We start from the raw sequence: 17,498 nt of genomic DNA on the forward strand, positions 1-17,498 counted from the left end.
GTTTGGGCATAAGTAGAACAGTGGGTTGTTCCCTCCGCTTGGTCCAATGGTTTTTCGACTCCCTCTGTCTGGGTGGAGGCTTGATTTAGGGTCGCTCTTTCCTCCTCCCACAAAGATGCCACCGGCTCTAATCTAGCTCTTTTGAACAGGCCCTGTGAACTGCCTCTTGTTGATCCGGCATGAGATTTCATTCTCGTCAGGGACAATTCAGTCTGGCTATGTAGCGTAGAGTTTGGCTGAGGCCTATTTGCCTTCGGCCAATCATTATTCGGGCCCTGGGAGCTAAGGGCTCTATGTTCAGGTTTTTGATCTTCTTTTTGTTGATTTAGTACCGATTAGACCTGGGGCTGTGGAAGGTCTCCCCGTTCAATTCCTAAACTACTTTGTAATAACAAGTAGTCAGGAATTTCATCCAGCATCCTTGTCTTGTTTGTCAGTGGACTTTGTCTAGAGTTCAGGCCTTTTCTATACGTAAAAGTGCTATTCTCGCGGTTGTGATTATGGGTCAAACCCCGCAGCTTCCAACTGTTTTTTTCAGGATGGTTTGTGAGGGTATGGTGCTTCCATCGCTCAATTCATGGACTCACCCCTCGGAGCCCCATTAAGGGGCAAATTGGTCAATGGGCGTTTGTCCCATGCTCGTGCTCCACCCCGCTAAGTGGCCACTCTCTCGCCACGTTACCTGGGCTCGGGGAAGCATATGGAAAGTTCGGCTCATCCTTGATGGTTTTCGTGGGGGGTAGGGCACCTACCAGGTCAAGTCACTAGCCAGCTCACCAGCAGCCTTGAGCAGGAAGCTCGGCCATACTGCAACTGCCGGAGTGCTGGCCCGTATGCTATGCGTTTTATTTACTGTTGGAGGCTCGTGTGGTTTTAGATCTGGTTGAATCTCCCCCTCCGCCAACTCTTCTGATGTATGATAAATGCGGCTGTCCTCAGGGTCAATGTCAACACAGGCGAACAGAATGCAGGTTACAGACGCTGGGATGGCAGCTCCACCCACTACTCTGTTCCTCGCTCCAACAGCAAGGCTCTGGATATAGCCCGCTGTGCTGGAGCCGATTTTCACCTCCACGCGAAAATGATAGCGCAGGCATGGCTACGCTCTCACTTTCAACATTGTGCCTCACCTCGGTGCTGCCAGGTGACTCGTTCAATCCTGCCACCACTCGCCCTGGTTGATCCATCGGATGGGAGTCCTGCTCCTCCCGAGTCTCGCAGTACATAGCATCTAGCACAGTAGCGGCCGCAGCTGCTTTCTGCGGGCTCTGGTCTGCTAGAACGTTGGTCACAACTGTTTCCCCGATAACGAGTTTGGGCTCCCCCGGCAGATTGCCCGGGTGCTCCACCTCCATTTCTGTCTGTCGCAGTCCCAGACAAGTACGTGATCGAATAGTGTAAGCGGGCAGCCTCAGTGGTGGCCGTGCACCAGTCACTCGGTCACACAGTCACTCTGCCTCCACTCTGCCTCGGCTCCGCTGACAAGGAAGTTTTTAGAGGCACTCCACGAACTGCAAAAAATGGTAGAAAGACTGGCTCCTGCACAGTCACTCTGCAGGATGTATTCAGTAACTGGGTTCATGGAGGAACCCTATTCTAAGTCTTCTGAAAATGTGCACATCACCTTTCTTCCGAAGCGCATATGGGTTGGGTTGTGTGAAAAACCAGAGGGTGTTTCACGGCCTAGTCCCCGGGGATCCAATAGTCAGGTGGCCAGGGAAAGACCATTGCTTTTGGATCTGGACCCCAGGGGTGCACAAGCGAGGGAGGATCACCTGGGTAGGGGATCTGCAGGGATTGGGGGTGAAGCACCTGACGGTGAGACATGGCATCCCCCTTTTTCCCTAACCCATCTAACCTCTATCCTTGGTTATTTTATGGGAAACTACAACTCCCATAATTCCTCCCCACTTCACATTGATAACACTACTGAGCCGAGGAAGATGAGGAATGAGGCCAGGAGTATTACCTCTACTGACTTGCAATGGTTCTGTCTCCCTAATGAGTCAGGCACATAATAATAATAATTTGGCATTTATATAGCGCTACGAACCCTAAGGTATCTGAGCGCTGCTTATTATTACCCACGGTGTGTGGTGCTCATTTATCGACCTCGGAAGGATGAAAGGCTGAGTTTGGCCCTGCCGGGATTTGAACCTGCGTTAGCAGGCTCTGCACAGATGTCAAAGCGAGCGCTCTACTCGCTGTGCCACTTGACCAGCAACATAATATGAATTGCATGCACCTGTAATTTGTTACCACTCCCTATCAGGATAAAAGGTGGATCGCACAAGCACACTCAGAGAGGCTGGGTACGAGAAGGAACAGCTCTTTCGGGGGTGATGCGAACCAGGCTATCGAAGTTGGAAGGCCAAGGGGCTGATTGGCTGCTACGGAGAACGAGAGAGAGCCAGGCGAGAATTTCATACTTTCGGGAACCCGTAAGCGTTCTAGGACCGAAAACGAGTGAGTCGAAAAAGGAAACCTTCAAAGTGCTTCCAGTCAGCCTGTTACCCTACCAGGTGAATGGTGGAGTTGGGGACGAGCAAAGGAGGCATTGGCAACAGCCTTGACTGCTACGAGAATAACATTGAAGATAGAAGCCCAATTAACACGACCAGTGAGTTATCGGAGGCAAACAAAAGCCTGTTTTGTGTTAACAGCAAAGAGAAAGATGTAACAAGAGTTGAAGGGTGTGCGTGAGCGGATAAAATGTGTAATGAAGAGAACAATGATGGAACACTGAGAAAAGTATACAAAGTAACAGAGTGGTCCTGTGAAGTGGTATCGCACATTCAAAAGTCTCTGTGAAATGTTCTGGGTAATGGAAAGCGGGAAACAAAGGCAAGAAAGTAACCGCAATCCCGATCGAGAGTTCTGGAGTGAAAAGCAATCTATATGAACTTTGAAAACCGCCAAGAGGGCTACAGTAAAGAGGACAAGAACATTGAAAGAGGCCAAGAGGGCAAAAGTAAAACTACAAATACCAAGAGGCATTGGTGTTGCATGTGAACTTTGAAAGATGCCACGAGGGCACAAGGAAGGAGAATAAGTAAATCTACCAGTACCAAGAAGCATTGGTGTTGTGAAGATTGTTGATTGTCAAATTGTTTAAAAGGAGGTCAAAGTGGTCATGCAGAGGTCTGTGTAAAATACTTGCAGTTTTGAAAGTCTTCGACAGTAAAAAGAGATAAGGATAAAATGTGGGGAAGGGAACCCCCACAAAGAGAAAGACAGGCTTGAGCCCGGGTGGTGGGAAGCCTCTGCTGAACAGTGATGAAGTGAAGAGTTGACAGTGAAAAGAGAAGCAGGCTCGAGTCCTGCGGAGAGAAGCCTGTGGTGAACAGTGACACAGTGAAAGCCAAGAACAGAACTTTGTCTTAAGGTGGAGGACACCTAAAGAATTTATTAGACTGTCAAAAACTGGAAGCCCAACCTGAGCTGTTGAATTGTACCAGCAAGCCAAAGAGTACAAGACTAATACAATTGTGCCCTCCACCCATTTGTTTTAAGAAACTCTCGAGACCCCGTGCTTCTAAACGTGGGGAAGGGAGTTGTAACCTAAGCCATTCTGACATTTCTTTTACACAATTTTTCCTTTTGTATTCCCTTTACACATTTGTCATTTGAGAAGGAGGGAAAGGTTAGTTTTTCTTAGTATAGGCCGGTTATTTTGACTGGACTGACTTGAACTCTTTTATTGTTTATTTTATTGTCAAGACTACTCCCATTTTAATGTTAGGGCCAGTTAGGAATTTGACCAACCCCAGTAAACTTCAAAATAAAGGTTTTCGAAACTTGCATCTATTGTGTCTGTGTCTACTATTGATACCATGGTTTCCTTACAGTTGCATCTGAAGTGTCGAGTCAACGAATATCCTTCAAATCAGCAGCTAGATCCGCCATCCTCGACTTTTCTGAAATTAATCATTTGAGTGTTGAAAACTAAAATGGGCTAGAAATCGAAAGGGATCTGGTCCCCATTATCATCATCGAAGCTCACTGAAATTACCTCAAGAACTGTGGTCTAGATTGTGGAACATACCTCTATGTCTATGTCAAATCCATCCTCGATGGTTATGGGTCATTTGAGGTGGACGTCAACACAACATTGAGGGATGAAGGAGTGCCGAAGCTCTTAGGCACGTGGGATGGAGGTCTACTGGTGTCCCAGGAAGCTTTCTAAGGCACAATAGGGTAGTTCTTTTTTATTTATTTGGTGTTTATAATGCGCTTATACACAATGTGTTTTGTGGCGCAAAAAGACAAGAGGGTGGGGGAGAAGGAGGATAAAACAAACACGATTCTACTAGGCATTGTGGCATTCAAATCGTGCAAGTGTAGTAATGAGAAGTGAAGGGGAGCAGGGGGAGAGGGGGTGCCGGTCAGGGTAGAAGGGCCCGTGAGAAAAATGAGTGGCAGGGAATGGTAGTAATCTCAGGCAGTAAGAATATATCTAAGATGAGGAATCTGTGGGAGGGCACAACCCATTAGAATAGTATAGTTATTTAGGTTCTGAGTGGCAGTGATTGAGTAAGGATCCTTATAGCTTTCATCAGCAAGTCTCTTGAAAACCTTATTTAAACAGGCTATGTTCACTCTGCTTTTGTGAGGAGGAGGCATGTGAAGAAATTGGTTTAGAGTTATAGTTCATAGCTGCAAAGTCTAAGAGCTTCAGTCTAGCGGCCTCTTATGATGAAGAGCTGCTTTGGCTTTTTAAAGATAAACATAATTCTAGTATGGATGGACCGTAGGTCCACCTAAGTCTCTGTGGCTCTTATCCCCTAACACATTTTAGCTTTAGGGTCCATACAGATACTGTGTTTAGGGAAACGACAGCTGGGAGAGGGGTATCTACACAACCGACCGGAAGCAACTGAGTTGATAAATGACTGGAGGGTGGCAGGTATAGTGAAGTACACAGCTGCTTGCAGGGAGACAATTAAGGCAAAAATAAATACACAGTTTATCGGCGGAAAACAAATAAGACAGCTAAGGTAAAGTACACAGTTGACAGCAGGGAGGCAGCTAAATTAAAGCAACCAATTGACTGCATGGAAGAAGTGAAGGTAAAGTACACAACTGGTTGTATCAAAGAGCTACGATAACTGACTGCAGTGACACATCTCAGGTAAAGTACACAACTGACTGCAGTGAGGCATGTCAGTTAAAGTACATAACTGACTGCAGTGAGGCATGTCAGGTAAAGTACACAGCAGACTACAGGGAGGCAGCTCAGGCAAAGTACACAACTGACTCCACAAGGGCATCTCAGGTAAAGTGCACAAATGACTGCAGGGAGGCAGTTCAGGCAAAGTACCCAATTGACTAGAGTGTGGCATTTCAGGTAAAGTACACAAATGACTGCAAAGAGCCATCTCAGGTAAAGTACACAACTAACCATAGGGAGGCAGCTCACAAAAAGTACAGAACTGACATCAGGAGACAGCCAAGTAAAGTAGACAACTACCATCAGGGAGGCATCTCAGGTGACACCACTGACTGAGAAATACACAGCCGACTGCAGGGAGGCAGCTCAGGCAAAGTACACAACTGACTCCATGAAGGCATCTCAGGTAAAGTGCACAACTGACTACAGGGAGGCAGCTCAGGAAACGTACACAACTGAAAACAGAGGGGCAGCTGAGGTGATATACACCACTAACTGAGAAATACACACTTACCTGCAGCGAGTAAAGTAAGTTACACAACCAACTGCAGGGAGGCAGCTCAGGCAAAGTACACAACTGACAACGGGGAGGCAACTCATAAAAAGTACACAACTGAAATCAGGAGACAGCTATGTAAGTATCAACTGCCACAAGAGAGGCAGCTCAGGTGATATACATCACTGACTGCAGGGAGTGAGCTACGGTAAGTTACACAACCAACTGCAGGAAGGCGGCTCAGTTAAAGTACTCAACTGACTGCAGCAAGGCAGCTAAAGTGAGCTACATCACTGGCTGCAAGGAGAAATGTAAGGTAAGATGAACACTGTCTGCATGGAGGCATGTAAAGTGAGATGAACACTGTCAGTATGGAGGCAGGTAAGGTGACATGAACACTATCTGCATGAAGGCATGTAAGTTGAGCTAAACACTGGTTGCATGGAGGCAGGTATGTGTAAACACTGTCTGCAGGGAGGCATGTAAGGTGAGATGAACACTGTCTGCATGGAGGCAGGTAAGGTGACGTGAACACTGTCTGCATGGAGGCAGGTAAGGTGAGATGAACACTGTCTGCAGGGAGGCATGTAGGTTGAGCTGAACACTGGCTGCATGGAGGCAGGTATGTGTAAACACTGTCTGCATGGAGGCATGTAAGATGAGATCAACACGGTCTGCGTGGAGGCAGGTAAAGTGAGATAAACACTGTCTGCATGGGGGCAGGTAAGGTGAGATGTGATGAGCTGAACACTGTCTGCCAGAAGGCAGGTACATTGAGATGCATGTATGTTGAGATTAACACTGTTTGCATGGAGACAGGTAAAGTGAGATGAGCACTGTCTGTAAGGAGGCATGTAAGGTGAGATTAACACAGTCTGCATCAAGGCAGGTAAGGTGAGATTAACACTATCTGCCTGTAGGCAGGTAAGGTGAGATATACACTGTCTGCAGGGAGGAATGTAAGGTGAGTCGAAAAATGTCTGCAGGGAGGCATGTAAGGTGAGATGAAAACTGTCTGCATGGTGGCAGGTAAGGTGAGATGAACACTGTCTGCAGGGAGGTATGTCAATTGAGATGATTGCTGTCTGCATGGAAGCAGGTAAGGTGAGATGAATACTGTCTGCAGAGGGGAAGGTAAGGTGAGATGAACAATGTCTGCATGGAGGTAGGTAAGTTAAGATAAACACTGTCTGCAGGGAGGCATGTAAGGTGAGATGAACACTGTCTGCATGGAGGCATGTAAGGTGAGATGAACATTGTCTACATGGAGGCATGTAAGTTTAGATGAACACTGTCTGCATGGAGGCATGTAAGGTGATATGAACACTGTATGCCTGGAGGCAGGTATGTTGCGATAAACACTGTCTGCCTGCAGGCAGATATGTTGATATTAACACTATCTGCATGGAGGCATGTAAGTTGAGAGGAACACTGTTTGCATGGAGGCATGTAAGGTGAGATGAACACTGTATGGAGGCATGTATGGTGAGATGAACACTGTCTGCATGGAAGCTGAACCAGCAGGCCCTTTAAAATGAGTTACATGCAATCATAGCCAGGCTGCATCAACTAAACCTCAAGTACATGCTGAAGTACCCATCACGACTCAAAGTGTTATATAAAGGGAGAGCTATTTTTCTGGCGACCCCGGCCGCGGCCACCCTGTGGCTGGAGCATAACAACATGGCGGAGGGAGAAGAAGCAGCAACACAACCTGAATCACCGAAACGAGGTGGGGAGAAAAAAAAACACCTGATGACTACGGGAACCTGAAGAATTAATCGTTGGAGAGCGCTTCACAGACACTTAAAACTACCGTTACAGAAACATAAACTTCATAAACTTCATGGTGGACGGGAGAACTGGGGTACCAGGCACTACCCTGCGAAAGGACTTGTGCCGGCCTGTTGCTGACACACCATAACCTGCCCACGATATCCCGGACGGGCCAAGACGGAGCGGGGGCACCTGAGCGTTGCCAGCATAATGCAACCGCTGGGTGCAGTTGGTTAAGTTTTGTTTATTGTTTGAAATGTTATACAGTCTTCACAGTATTGGATGGAACAAGCCATGGGGTGATTTATGTGTGCAACACGGGGGGCAAGCTCGAGAGCAGAATGGTGGCGAAGGCTTGGCGAGAGCGGCATGTGTGCGGGGTACAGGGGGGGATAAGTCACACAAAGATTGCGGTTGACTTAAAAACACTGACCTGGAACGTCAGGGGGATGGGCACCTATATGCGTAGGAACCGAATCAGGTCGTTCTTACAGAGGAAGAATGTCTCCATAGCTTTACGGCATGAGACGCACCTCAATGCTGAAAGCAATAATAAGGTGGGGGGGCTATAGAGGGGGCAGGGCTTCGGTGCTACATACTCCAAAGATGCACGCGGTGTAATTACGTGGATCAGTGGGGCAGTACCCTTCCGCCTACTGTCGACAGAAGCGAACTCAGAAGGGAGATACCTAATAATCAGGGGAAGCATTGAGCAGCTGGAGGTCTGCATAGTCAACTCCTACCTTCCCAAATGCAGAACCCCAGCGTACCTAAATGGGCTGAGCACGAAACTGGCCCCTTACCGCGACTGCTTCTTTATTTGGGGGGAGATTTTAATTGTGTTTGTGATCCCACTCTGGACAGATGTAGCTTGCCACCAAAGGGGGTAGGGGTTCACCCATCGCCCCTGATCGCAGCAATAGAGAACCTGGACCTGGCAGAGGTCTGGAGGGAGCTGCACCCGGGGAGCAAGGAATTCTCTTATTTCTCATCACCAGACAGGCTTTACACTAGGATAGGTTACCTGTTAATAGGCAGGACGCATCTCCCCCAAATAGAATCAGCAAGTTATCTGGGCAGGTCGATATTTGATCATTCGCCACTGCTCATGGTTTGGAGAATGCGCGGCCCTAGACCGCCGATACCACAGTGGCACATGCCAGCAGACGCCATGACTGACGGTGCCTTCACGGAAGGACTCTGGAAAAGGCTGACAGAATATATTGACAGGAGGCATGTGCAATGAGATGAACACTGCATGGAGAAATGGAGGCATGTAAGATGAGATGAACACTGTCTTCAGGGAGGCATGTAAGTTGAGATAAACACTGTCTGCAGGGAGGCAGTTAAGCTGAGATGAACACTGTCTGCATGGAGGCATGTAAGTTGGGATGAAAACTGTCTGCCTGGAGGCATATAAGGTGAAATGCACATTGCCTGCACGGAGGCATGCAAAATGAGATGAACACTGTCTGCATGGAGGCATTTAAGTTTAGATGAACACTGTCTGCATATATGCAGTTACGCTGAGATAAACACTGTCTGCATGGAGGCATGTAAATTGAGATGAACACTGTCTGCAGGGAGGCAGTTAAGGTGAGATGAAAACTTTCGGCATGGAGGCGTGTTAAGTTGAGAAGAACACTGTCTGCATGGAGGCATGTAAAATGAGATGAACACTGTCTGCAGGCAGGCATGTAAATTGAGATGAAAACTGTCTGCAGGGAGGCAGGTAAGCTGAGATGAACACTGCATTGAGGCATGTAAGTTGAGATGAACACTATCTGCATGGAGGCAGATTAGGTGAGATGAACACTGGCTGTATGGAGGCATGTAAAGTGAGATGAACGCTGTCTGCATGGGGGCAGTTAAACCGAGATGAACACTGTCTGCATGGAGGCAGATTAGGTGAGATGAACACTGGCTGTATGGAGGCATGTAAAGTGAGATGAACACTGTCTGCATGGAGGCATGTGCAATGAGATTAACGCTGTCTGCATGGAGGCATTTAAGGTGAGATGAACACTGTCTGCCTGGAGGCATGTAAGGTGAGATGCACATTGCCTGCATGGAGGCATGCAAGATGAGATGAACACTGTCTGCATGGAGGCAGATAAGGTGAGATGAACACTGGCTGTATGGAGGCATGTAAAGTGAGATGAACACTGTCTGCATGGAGGCATGTGCAATGAGATTAACGCTGTCTGCATGGAGGCATGTAAGTTGAGATGAACACTGTCTGCCTAGAGGCATGTAAGGTGAGATGCACATTGCCTGCACGGAGGCATGCAAGATGAGATGAACACTGTCTGCATGGAGGCATGTAAGTTTAGATGAAAACTTTCTGCTTAGATGCAGTTAAGCTGAGATAAACACTGTCTGCATAAAGGCATGTAAGTTGATAAGAACACTGTTTGCATGGACGCATGTAAGATAAGATGAACACTGTCTGCAGGGAGGCATGTAAATTGAGATGAACCCTGTCTGCATGGAGGCAAGTAAGATGAGATGAACACTGTCTGCTTGGAGGCAGGTAAGGTGAGATGAACACTGTCTGCATGGAAGCAGGTAAGGTGCTATGAGCACTTTCTGCATGGAGGCATGCAAGATGAGATTAACACTGTGCATGGAAGCATTTAAGATGAGATGACCACTCTCTGTACGGAGGCATGTAAGCTGAAATGAACACTGTCTGCAGGGAGGCAGTTAAGCTGAGATGAACACTGTATGCATGGAGGCATGTCATTTGAGATGAACATTGTCTGCAGGGAGGCATGTACGTTTAGATGAACACTGTCTGCATAGATGCAGTTAAGCTGAGATAAACACTGTCTGCATGGAGGCATGTAAGTTGATAAGAACACCGTCTGCATGGAGGCAGGTAAGGTGAGATGAACACTGCATGGAAGCAGGTACGGTTAGATCAGCACTGTGCATGTAGGCATGTAAGGTGAGATGAACACTGTCTGCACTGAGACAGGTAAAGTGAGATAAACACTGTTTGCAGGGAGGCATGCAAGTTGAGATGAGCACAGTCTGCATGGAGGCAGGTAAGATGAGATGAACACTGTCTCCAGGGAGGCAGGTAAGATGAGATGAACACTGTCTGCAGGGAGGCAGGTAAGGTGAGATGAATACTGTCTGCATAGAGGTATGTAAGGTGAGATTAACATTGTCTGCATGGAGGCAGTACGGAGAGATGAACACTGTCTGCATGGAGGCAGGTGCGGTGAGATGGACACTGTCTGCATGTAGGCATGTAAGATGAGATGACCATTGTCTGCATGAAGGCAGGTGCAGTGAGATGAACACTGTCTGCGTGGAGACATGTATGATGAGATGAAAATTGTCTGCATGGAGGCAGGTCAGGAAAGATGAAGACTGTCTGGAGGGAGGCAGTTAAGATGAGATTAACACTGTCTGCATGGAGGCATGTATGATTGAGATGAAAATTCTCTGCATGGGGGCAGGTACAGTGAGATGAACACTGTCTACAGGGAGGCAGGTATGGTGGGATGAACAAAGTAATGATCTTATTGATACCTTCACTTCTAATGATTACAGTGACCCATTTGCAGCTTTGCATATCCCTTACTTTTGATGTTTTCCACCATAAGGTTGGGAACTCGGAAAATGTAAATCATGCCTGTGCGGCGGTATCAGGTAATAATGTCCCCATATATAATGTCGCCGGGAAAAGCGATTGGCGATGTTATATATGGTGATATTAGGTATACAGACGGGTTGCGGGATGTCCCCTGCTCCCCTTGTAAAAAAGCGAAAATGTGGATATTGCGGGTTGTCCCCCACATGTTCAATGTAATAATGTCTTAGCAAAAAACAGCAACTTTTTTGTCAGGAGAAATTTTTGCGGGGACATGTACGGCACTGGGTGGTGTTATGAGGGACCTCGATGGTAGACTCCGGAATTGACGAAGCCCAGAGTATAAGTGGCACTACATGCCCCCAACCCAACTGTGACACTTCCCACCGCAGCCGGACTGGTGACAGAGAAGGAAGGCGGGCAGATAAGGAATCTTCAAAGAAAATATCAGCTTCGACAGAAGCAACTCTACATTGTGTATAGGCGCTATATAAATAAACTATCATATCATATCTAATGGGTAAAGTCTCCCTTGCAGTTTCCGTACCGTTGGAACGTGGGACCTAGAACACACCAGGACAAAGAGAAGGAAATATCCACCAAAGATGGGCTGAACTACGGATCTTCTGAATCAAGCCTGAGCCCTCGGCCCTCGAGTCTTGCAAATATGTGCACAGTTGACAAAGTCTCCTGGGTTGGTAACCCTCTCAATAAAGTAGTTAGCTGCAGGGAACCCTGGCAGAGTGCGCCACACTTCCCTCAGCAAGAACCGTTTGTGCTGCCTGTAACAAAACCGAATGCATCCTGGAGGTGCCCTATTTGGGCACGTCCCCCCCCCCCCCGGACATGTGAACAAAGGCCATAAATGGTTGCTTGCCTTTTTTCTATTCATTCAATGGGGCAATGTAATGGCTTATGGTGCTCTTGGGGTCCGGTCAGTGTAGCGTTTCCCCCTCCTTCAAGGGGTACAGAGGGGGATGAACACTGGAAGGAGCATTGACTGGCGACTGGTGAATGTACTTATCGACTTCTCTGGGAGAGATGGCTTCACTCTGAATGTCTTGTTGTCACTGACTCACTTGCCTGGCCAAAGATGTGGACACCAAATGTAATCTTTATCACAGGTGCAGAGGCAGCAGCCACCAGTTGATATAGGACCAAGCTCATGTCCCTCTACACCTGGACGTACGGTGCCAGTGGACAGCAGATCACCGACCCCTTTCAATAATTGGAGAACATTTAGGATCACAGCATGAAGATGGTGTCCCGAAGAAGACATGGGCCAAGCATCAGCCAAACACTTTTCATATTACAGCAAGGTTTGACACAAATAAAGCAGGGTCATAATAATAAACGGGGTGCGGAGCCGGAACATGAAGCATCCCGTTCCTTTGATCGAGTCCCTTTACAGAGCTCCTCCCTGGCTAAGGATCATGAAACAAATAGATTGAGGTGTATTTAGACCAGCACAATACAGGGAAGCGATGTGTTAATGCATTTCATCTCTATGATATCAACCTGCTTTTCACACCTGCTAAAAGCAGACGGAATATATATGGATCCATTGTAAATGCTGCCTGTCATTGGTACCATGAATTGCACTCTTGTCCCAGGAACTTGAATAGAAGCAGCACGGGAATCCCAATGACCAGATTCAGTGGCACAGGAGTTGTGATGAGCACATTGTTATGGCATACAAAGTCTGATGGGCGTCCTCCTGGATTACGATTAGCCTGTTCGCAGGCCTAGTCATTTCCCAAGGCGCAGGATGTATTGCGGATGTCATGGTAATAATTTATCATGGTTAGGTAATGTACTGCTTTATCGTAACATGTCAATTGGGTGTGACGGAAAAACATTGGAAGGTATCTCTAGGTAGTATGGAGCTATCTACATATTAATAACGAACACCAAAAGGTTCAGGTGGTCTACTGGTGACAATCAGATTGTTGATTTTGACCAGCTCATTTACTGGGGTTATATCTTTTCTAGTAAGTCGTATTTGCTTCTCATTAGAGAAGAAATTGGGGATAGAATAGCTGTGTTCATCTCACTTATGAAACACATTCAGACTAAATATGGAGCTTGCTCCTTATGCCCTTTGTTGGGACTTTATAGAGCTAAAGTCGCGCCTTCTGTGATATATGGGTTAGAGCTTCTCTCATTGAAGTGCAGGAAATGGCTAGATAGCCTTGAGGGATACAGTTGGAGGTATGTGTTGGGGCTACCTCCCTCTGTACCCATTGGAGCTATCAGAGTACAGTTACGTTTTAACTCTTTGTGGTCGGCCTATAAGTGGTATAAGTTGGTTCTCTTCTTCAAGATAAAGGAAAGAGAGGGAGAAACTTGATTTGCTAATCTGAGAGAAATGTATTCTTCAGAAAGGGATGTATCTTTTAATAAATTTATGAGATCCTGTGAAAATTTTCTGATGGAAGCAGGTATTGAGCAGAATCTTACCAAGGTACAAATACGAAAAAGGCTGAGAGAATGGGATACTATTGAATCTGTGGAGTTGCTTGCGAGTTAGAAACCATATAAAGAGAGTATGATTATCCCAACCTCTTTAAAACATATGAAGCCTTATCTACAGAAATGTCCTTCGAGGGACAGTAGAGGTTAGTTTTTTAAATTTCCGTTGAACTGTCTTCACACTTTGGAAGTCATTGGTCCACCTTTTGCCCCCCCCCGGAGAAAGGGGATGTGTGGATTGTGCAAACATGATCATCTAGAAACTCATTGTCATCTTACTCTCATTTCTTATGCAAACGAGAATCTGGTTTTTGGGGAGGTTTGTACACTCTGTTTCTGAAATGATTTCCCAAAATCTCTGGATGAGGTTACAGAGGGGCAGTCAACTTTCATTGACAATTGCCCTGATTGCCTTTTTAGAGGAGGTCTTTGGTAAACTAGGTGGCATTCCTCGCTTAACTCAGTGTTTGCTGAGATTGCAGGAGAAATCCTTATGGGTATTTTATGTGTATGAGTTTTTAGAGATCCATTCACTGAGTCTTTCTCAACTTTTCCATGGCAAAATGGAGAACTTTTTTAAATACATTTTTATTAAGACGATAATGCCTAATGTTTGTAAATTTTGTTTCATTGAATAGTCGGAAAATGCACTTTAAAACAAGGAAGTGGTGTTTTGGTTTGCAACAAACCTTTCACATCATTGTCAATAAGTTAAATTACACAAGTGATAATTAAATTATAACATTGATTACACAAATAGAAGACAAATCTTTAAATAAGTCCATCCTACAAGACAATTAGGTACTTCATGTAGTACAGTTGATTATTTCTTGGCTGACCCTACAAACAGAAGTAATCATTGGTGTAAAAGAACGAAAAAGCATTCTAATCCAAACATATTCAGACATTATAAAACCAACATCAGTGACACATTTGTTTAAGTGAAGAACTCTCAACTGTAATGTACCAGCACACTCCAGCCATTAAAAGAAGGTAGCAGGATTCTGCTTGTCCCTTAGTATTAAAAAAACTAAAAGTTCTAATCTCCACTGGCACCCCTACACGAATGTCACAAATTTCACCATTACTAAGAATATTCATGTGAAATCTGAGATAAGTCTCCTGAAAGATCTGACAGGGAAAATCCTGTGAGGATCATAGCCCATAATGCTGAATCGTTCTTTAAAACAAGATTCGATATGCCATCAGGATAGGAGTGCAGGAATTCTTTGTTTTATTGATTAACAATTTCCCCTCCTCTTCTGAGATATTGAGAAGCCATGGCTCACTAGTGATATGACATAAGTAGTGGAAGATCAATGGGTTTGCAATATAACTGCAAGAAATGTCAATTCCAGATATCCTCTCCAATCAGATTACATTGCAATGAAATTTGATTGCAAAACCGCTGTTTAGAACTTTCCAAAAATCTGAATCACGACTTTGATGTAATATTTCTAACATCATTTGGCTATCTTTAATAAACATATTCCGTTTGTGAAATTTGAGCCAATTCTTATATCGTTGTTTAATTTTGGCAACCAAATAGGGGTAACTGCTTCCTTGTTTCTTCACTCCTCCCAAGGTGTGTATTTGAGCTTTTGATTCTCTTTTTTGGTCACTATAAGATGAGCATAACAATGTGTTCTAGTTGCATACCTCTGCAATAGATCCTTTGGAAGTATTAACAAAGGCTGTTTTTAACACGGCTCAAATAAACCCATTACAATTGTTAGGAGCTAAATCTGGAATTAAATCCCAGTCTTCAACGGGAGAGACATTTGCAGCAGGTTTGGTGTTCAAATATTGAATATTCCTAGGATTCCATGATACCCTGGTTCCCTCTCTCAGCTACAACTATGGAGCTCAATAGAGGAAGTATTTCCCGCTGTGGTATGTCAACGAAAAATTCTGTTTCCCACCAATTGTGATCACTTAGATTTGTGTAGTTGACCCAGAATTTGGAACAGAACTGGGACATGGAGGCTGATATGTAAACCTAATCAATGTGTGAATAGCTGCTGCTCCAATGCCATGTTGGGGCTGCTGGCATGTCATTTCATTTGACGAGGCCCCATGCATTCACAAAACATGACCACCAAAGGCTCTTCTCTCTTCTTTTAGCTGGGAGAGCATTTAAGATATTTAGCTCCTCAGAAAAAAAGCAGGTACAGTTGAAATCACCAGCTACTATAAAATTACGTGAATAGCCTGCCTCCATCCAGGATGATAACATTTCCGTAAAGACCTCAATAAAACCATCCAGGTTAGAAGTATAGGGGCTCCAATAAACATTGACTATAAGCAGCTCTGCAACCATGGAATTCAAGTTAGTTTCTGTTCCGACTGGAAGGAGTCCCAAATGATTGTTTGACCAAATTGTAGTTTTGGGAAAAATTACATTATCTACTTCTGTCAATAAACCTCCCATGGGCCTACCTTTACTAGGGCAAAGCGCCTTTCGTAACAAAGTTACGTATACCCATTAAGAAGAGGAGTATGAGGGCCACACTTCTTGAAGTATCACACCGTAACTGATGAAGATGGGAGTCTCAGACATACAAGAAAACAAAGAGTAGTGGCCCCTTGAATTCCATGACATCAATTTAAATGAATATGTTAAAATGGACGACTTGACCGTCCCTTCAGGGAATCGTCCCCCTAAAGAATCGAGGGAAGCTGTGCCCAAATATATATATATATATATATATATATATATATATATATATATATATATATATATATATATGGGTGCGCAAGGGAGGGTAGGCAAACAGATTATCAATGATAGAAACAGGTTACCTTCTGCCACGGCAGCTGCTTCGACTGAACTACATGCAGCACTTAATTACTTTCAGAAGAGCTGCCTTCCCAAAAGCCTAAGAGCACACTCCCCGAAAGCCCCCAACTGCTTAAACTGTGCTGCACTTTGTTGTGTACTTCATGCATGAGTGCTACGCGCAACAGAGCAGCTCTTATTAACAAAAACACAAAAAAAACACTGTAATTGGCGTTAGAAGCAGTCACCTCTTGCTGGCTCTGTAGCAGCGAAATTAAGCTGCATTAGATTCTTACTGGCTCAATTGGTCCTGGTGTAGCCCAAATGTAGAAGTCGGGAGAGAGTACAGTACAACTACAACCAGCCCTGTTACTAACAGAACGTGTTCAGAACAGGTTGTCAGTGGCTGTTGGAGTGGTTTAGCGTGCAATAAAAAAATTTAGAAGACTGGATGCTATTGGAGGAGAGAGGGGGATAAGGAGCCAGAGGGAGGTGGCGAAGATCTGGAGGAGGTGGAAATAGTAGGAGGGGTTGTAAGAATGTGGGGGAGGGTATAACATCAGGAGGAGCTGTAGAGGAGGTGGATGAGAGTTAGAGGAGGTGGTGAAGGTTTGGAGGTGGTGGTTAAAAGAGGAGGCGATGAAGGTTTGGAGGAGGTGGCAACATTAGGAAGAGGTGGTAGAAGATCTAGAGGAGGTCATTGCAAAAGGAGGATTTGGTGAAAGTTTGGAAGATGTGGTTGCAGATGCCCTTGAACCCACTGTTGTGTGGGGGCCCTCATGTTGTTGGCCAATCACACAGCTGGTGGCCTTTTGGCCCCGTTTCACCAGCAGAAGCCCATTGATCCTATCATACACTGTTGTTGTATTCACATGTTTTGGGTCTAATTCTATGGGTTCCATGTGATAAAATTGCAGCAAAAAATGCTATGGTAACAAAATATTGCGGCAAAAATGCCGCCGGTTTTGTGCCGCAATCCATGTTAAACATGTGGGGGACACCCCCACAACCCCCGCTCCCCTTAAATGGTATAATGGGGCACACTTTTTCCAGGTCAAACCACGGCATTTTTGCCGCGATATTTTTTTACCGCAACATTTTTGCCACAATATTATTACCTGATACCATTCTATGGGGTTTTTGACAAGCTTTCTTGAAAAAGAGGGAGCAAGCCCGAATTCCTTGAAGAAAAATAACCAAA

This window comes from Ambystoma mexicanum, chromosome 7q (genome assembly GCF_040938575.1).
Source record: "Ambystoma mexicanum isolate Mex_15411 chromosome 7q, UKY_AmexF1_1, whole genome shotgun sequence".
NCBI classification, from domain to species: domain Eukaryota; kingdom Metazoa; phylum Chordata; class Amphibia; order Caudata; family Ambystomatidae; genus Ambystoma; species Ambystoma mexicanum.